General features: G+C 45.0%; 1 pseudogene; it reads right to left on the bottom strand.

Moving 5' to 3' along the window:
• Nucleotides 1–1305: 1305 nt before the first annotated feature.
• On the bottom strand, nucleotides 1306–2202 carry LOC114614440 (annotated as a pseudogene).
• Between the last annotated feature and the right edge of the window lie 3937 nt (nucleotides 2203–6139).

The raw sequence follows: 6139 nt of genomic DNA, 5'->3' as shown, positions 1-6139 counted from the left end.
TCCTTGAAATTTATAGGTTGCTTACTAGCACAATATAACCTGATGAAAAATGACTAATAAAGAAATGTAGAAGAAAGGGTTAGGCATATTAGAAATGGTCACAGCTTGTTTTTTTAAAATACATTTTTAATAAAGCATAGAACAGGCAGACTACCATGCTCCTCGATGAAGGCAGGAAAGAGGCCCACAGGTCTTCCCTCTGTCTCAAGGCACAAGGGGACAGAAGTCACACAGAACACTACCTAAGGCCACACAGCACAGCTGCTGGTGGAGGAAGACAGCCAGAGACGTGCTGATAGCCATGTCCTGAGGCACAGGTGGGGAAAGTGGCTCAGAGACGTGCAGGTTGGAGGATAGATACACAGAGCCCACCTACCACCATGCAGTCAGCCTGGGTGGAGGAAGATATCCAGAGACCCACCCACCACCGTACTATAAAGCTAAGGCAGGGAGATACAACAGAAATCTGCCTGCTGACTCAAGGCTCACAGAACCCTGCCTAGCACCTAGCGCCTTCTTGCAGCCTGCCAGCAGAGGAGGATACCTAGAGGCCCACGAGCTGTGTGGCTCACCCGCAGCAGGAGCCACTACTGTGTCCAAGTATGTGGTAGAAAGATGGGAGAGAAAGCAAAAATTAGTTTGACTATTATGAAGAGAGATGGAACTGGGGACATGAGGGTGGAGAGGAACAGCCTGTTATGAGTAGTCAGCCTAGCCACCTGTGGACATGCTGAAGTCCCAAACCATTGTGGAACTTCTGCCCTGCCCTGCATTGCAGAAATTGCCACATCAGCTGCTGTTGCTTCAATGTACTTAGTGAAAATCTTTTATCACAGTTGGGAGTTCCACTTTTGCCTCTTTTAAGGGTTTTTTGTTTGTTTGTTTGTTTTATTTTTAGACCTCTATTAACAGGTGCTTGCAGTTTGTTGACTTTTTTTTGAAAAAATCAAGTTGTAAACTTCATTACAAATTAAAAATGAAGTTCTTAAAAATCTCAACTTGACCAGATATGAAACAACAACAACAAGAAAAAAAATGTTGAAGGTGTATTGAGAAAAACCAGGCCTCTTTTCTTTGAAAACATGTTTGTTATTACCAAAAAGTGACATCTTTAGGTAAAAATAATAAAAACCCCATGTTACACAGGTAATGCAGATAGTTCGAGTGTATTTGGTCAACGGGCAGAAAGCAAACACTTAAGCAAAAAGCAGCTCCAATGTTTGTTCATTTCTTATTGCTGGAATTTCATATTCATTTCTTGTTGCATCACCAAACCGAATGACGGTGGAGATGGTAAGCTGACATTTACTCAGCCCCGCCCTGCTCAGCCTTGGGAGCTGGCGCATTGGCCGCTTTTGTCTCTTTACCCTCTTATGGTTTAGGACTCTCTGGAACTCTGTGTCGGCAATTGAAGTTGTGGAGATACCTGTGTTGAGTTGGCTGGTGACCTTGGGTCTAATCTCCTTGATTTTCTTTGTCCTCGTCATTGCCATCCTCTCTAGGCTGTCTTTAGTGAGGAGAGCCTCTGCGGAATCATGGTCTGTAACCCTGATACATATTCTGTCTCACTGGTCTACCTTGCTCTCCTGATCCTGGTTGTCAGCACCCTCCATCACTTCTTCTTGCACAGAGGGGTTGGAATACTGTGGTCACCGTGCATAGGGTCTCTCCGCGTGTAGTAAGGTGGGAACCTTCGCCTGCTATAGGGCCGTCATTGTTGGGCCTGGCCTTCAGAAGCGCTTTCTGATCCCTGTTTCTTTTCTCCACTCTCACTGTTCTGGTAATTTTGCTGGTCATTGAGTGGAGGACCTCTACGACATGGATAGTGTCTATTAATGGTTACAGTCTGCTGCGTATTTACTGCCTTGAGCTGGAACGCCACCAAGGCCTCTAACATTTGCTGCCTCCACACTCTTTTTCTCCTTCAACAACGTCAAACTCCACAGTCTCCATCTTTTATACTACGAAGGCACTTCCTGGGGTTATTCTTCTTTACGGCAGTCTGGTATACAAATACATCGTCCTTGGTGTCATTCCTGTTGATGAAACGTATTCATTCCTTACATTGAACCATTTTACTGTTCCCAATCCCTTCATTGAGATGACCTTGTCCTTAGCAGTGCCAATGTGAGGGCAGCAAGGTTGGCAAGGGCTGTGGGGACCGTGGGCAGGTGGCTGCTGGAGCTTGGCCTCGCTGCTCATGGTCTGAGGTGATGGTCACTGGGGCTGTGGCGACGGCTGTGGCTCTTCCTGGGTGTGGTGGTGACTAGGCCAGGCGGCAGCGACTCTCACGGCTCTCTAGAGTCTGCTCTCCGCTCCGGCTACCAATCGAACTCTTCTCTAAAAAAGGGACTATTTTTGAAACTGGGAACCTATGCTGTTGGCTGCCAACATGAGACAGTCTTGTCAGCACTATTGTCTTGGGGTGGGTTTTGTGTTTTTTCCCTTTATATTCTGTGTGTGCTGTAATAAAGTTGAGGCATGATCAGAACGCTATCTTGGCTCCGTTCTTCTTTCGCTTGCGTCCTTTTCATTTCCAGTCCTCCTTTCAGGTGATTGCTTCTCAACTTAGAGCCGCTGGATAGCCACTGGTGGTGCCCGAGTAGGTGGCCTGAAAACGGAGAACTCGCTGAGAAACGCTGCTTTGATTGGAGCCCTCCACCGAACAAAGTGAAAGCAAAAAGCAGCTCCAACTGGTAAGCAACCATATGAGCGAGCCAGTAGATGAGTTATTACCTTTTCCTCGCCGTCTGGCTGGTAGCAAATCTTATTTTGGGGAGGACATAATCTTTGTCTGCTGTTGGAAAAATAGGCTGAGACCACACTCACCCAATGCCAATTCACCTAGGATAGTTGCAGTGCAATGGGGCAAGGCAATACAAAACAAAACAAGACAAAACAAAACAAAACACAAAAAAACGCTTTTGTTCGCAGCCTGAAGGGGCTGTGTCAAGCGAGAGGAACGAGTTTTAAAAAGCAGGAATTAGATATTTGGAGAAATTCCTAGCTCAAGTGGATTTATATTGTCCTTAGTTCTCAGATGAGGGAATTTTAGATAAGGCTACTTGGGAGAGAGTTGGGGAAGTTTTAAGGAATGCCCAGGTGGATCCTACTGTCTGTTGCCTCTGGCCACTCATAAAAGATGCTGCTGATGATAATAAGGACAGGCAAACTTCACAGGCATTAGCTGTAGCTCAGAAACAACAACTGGAATTTAAGGAGGAGTGCTTGTCAGAAAATGCCCCCTCAGAATCTAAATTAGAAAGTAGAACTTACAAGTTGCTAAGAGCAGCTCTAAAAGAAGGCAGGGACACCGGTGATGGATTAGATCCAAATGAGGCTCCCTAATATCAGAAAGAGGACTGGCCACCTTATGCACCTGTAGAAGCAGCAGCACCAAAAGATGTTGCCCACGGTACCCAACCTCAGAAAACCGAGAGAAAGAGGGACTCCCAGGAGCTTTAACTCAGGCAGCTTCCCAGGTAAAAATGAATCACCCGTGATGTCTGCTGTTAGAAGTTCTAATCCAGATGCTGTCCTCCGAACTTATACTACTTAGACCTTTGAAGGGCCACTGACAAGAACATCAGACAGCTAGAGATTGACATCACTAATCTGAAGAAATCCCTCATTTCACTGTCTGAAGAGACCTCCTAAAATCGCAAAGATCCTTATTGGACTTGATTTACTCTATTACAATAGAAAAGGCTGTGTACAGCTCCTGACTGTGTACAGCCCTTAAAGAAGAATGTTGCCTTTACATAGACAAGACAGTGAGGGTTAAAGAGAGCATGAAATAGATCAGAGAAGGCCCTGAGAAAAGTCAGAGAGAGAAAGAGAAAGATGAGTGCTGGTACAAGAATTGGTTTTCAGCCTCTCCAAGGTTGTCAACTCTACTTCCTCCCATCTTGGGACCATTATTTGGGTTCTTTTTGCTTATTTCTGCTGGTCTCTGGGCCTCAAATAGGTTGACTAACTCTGTGAAAGAACAGATAAATAATTTGGTAGCAAAACCTATTCAAATCATAAGTTAGCTGTGGAGGACCATGAGACTCAAGATGAGGTTGTTACTTTATACAGGGTGTTTCCAAAACCCATCTCCACCCAACCTAAAAGGGGGGACTTCTGCCTCTAGACCAAGCAGAGAGGGGCTACCCAGAACCTCCTCTGACTGGCAATCTGAATTCTTGCTTAGGCTTTGAGGCTAAGCACTGCAAGGGAATATAAATAAAAGTTAAAAATATCTCTCTGGGTTTCCTGAGGGACAAGCCTGACTGCATAGGGATTGATGTCAAAAGTATCCCCTCTCCAGGAAAAAGACATCGGGATGGGTATGGCTCTCATGCCTCACTGGACAACGACAGGGGGACTGGAGCCATTACAAGGTCCCCTTCAATTACTGGAGGTCAGGTCTCTATCCCCGCCTTCACAAGATTAGAATTGCCACAGCCCTTCTATACTTAGAGAAGGGAGGAAATGTCAGGGGCAGCCCTGATTACACACTGAAGGCCTAAAATCAGCCATAGGCCTAAAATCAGCAATAGGCCTGTCATACATGTATACTAACACCAAGTCTTGGGTCTCTGTGGAAAAACATTGAAACAGATGGGTATAAGCTATTGTAAACAGGCAGCTTTTGTGGAAATTTACCAGCCCGAGTAGACATAGACCTTGTAAATAGGTAGCCTTGGCAGACAATACCAACTTAGATAAGGACAAGTGAGTCATAGGCAGGGTCATAGTGACCTGTCCCCTGAACCTTCACCCAGCTGATACCCAGTTCTGAAAGATATCTGTATCCCCCCTGAACACCCACACTCCAGTGTCATCCCCTTCCCCACATCCTGCCTTTCTGTGTTTATAACCCTTGTGTGAATGAATTACGATTTGAGAAAAAATAAATAAATTATTTAAAAAAATAAAAATTAAAAAAAGCCTCAAAAAAAAAGATGTTGCCCAAGCAAATATGCAAGTCTGCAAGTTAGAATTAGAAATTAAACTGCAAAAATCAACTAATGAGTGACAGGAATTAAAAAATGCATCAAGTATAGGGAAGGGCAATGAATCTGTGATACGTCAATCACCGCTAGAAAGAGCTGTGAATCAGGCTCATAAGGAGGGGCAAGATACTTCTGAAGTGTTAGCTTTCCCTATGGTTGAAATGATTGACCAATAGGGCAATAGAGTTAGACAATGTCAGCCTTTGGAGTTTAAGGTAATAAAAGAACTAAAAGCAGCTGTGGCACAGTATGGACCTACTGCCCCTTTACATAGGCTTTATTGGATACAGTGGTAGAAGCAAATTTAACCCCCAAGATTGGAAGACTATTTATTTGTAAGGCCACACTGTAGGGTGGAGATTCTTTTCTGGAGCTCTGAATGAGGAGAAGCCAGCAAATGCATTGCTATGATGAATGCTCAAATGGGTAATGCTAATTGGGCTCTTAGTATGCTCCTGGGGGAAGGTCAGTATGACAGCAATGCCAACCAGATTGGGCTGCCTGCAGGAGTCTATGCACAAATTGCAGTCACTGCCTGCCGTGACTGCCAAACTCAACTGCCAACTAAGGGAAACTTGAGTGGGAATCTATCCAGTATAAAACAAGGTTCTCATGAGCCTTTGCAAGATTTTGTGGATCATCTTCTAAAAGCAGCTGGTAGAATTTTTGGGGATCCACAAGCAGGGATATCTTTTGTGGCATGTGAAAATGCCAATACTGCATGCAAGGCAGTCATACGCCCATATAAGGCCAAGACCAAGGCAGATTTATTAGGATATATTCGCCTTTGTGCAGAAATTGGCCCATCTTATAATCAGGGTCTAGCTATGGCTGCTGCCTTGCAGGGAACTACAGTACAGTAGTTCACAGTGCTGGGAGGTGGGGTGGGGGGTGGGGCGGGGGGATAAAGGATGTTTTAAGTGTGGTGGCATAGGACACTTTAAGAAAGACTGTCCGAAAAAATAGACACATGGACAGATAGTAGAACCATTCTCCTGGAATCTGCCCTCGGTGCAAAAGAGGAAGTCACTGGGCTAATGAGTGCAGATATAAAACTGATAATCGAAACCGTCCCTTGTCAGGAAATAGGAGGAGGAGTCAGCCTCAGATCCCAAAGCATCCTCAACAAGTGGCTTATG

The sequence above is a fragment of the Grammomys surdaster genome, unplaced genomic scaffold (assembly GCF_004785775.1).
Source record: "Grammomys surdaster isolate TR1022 unplaced genomic scaffold, NIH_TR_1.0 130, whole genome shotgun sequence".
Lineage (NCBI taxonomy): Eukaryota > Metazoa > Chordata > Mammalia > Rodentia > Muridae > Grammomys > Grammomys surdaster.
This window is presented reverse-complemented; position numbering and strand designations above follow the sequence as displayed.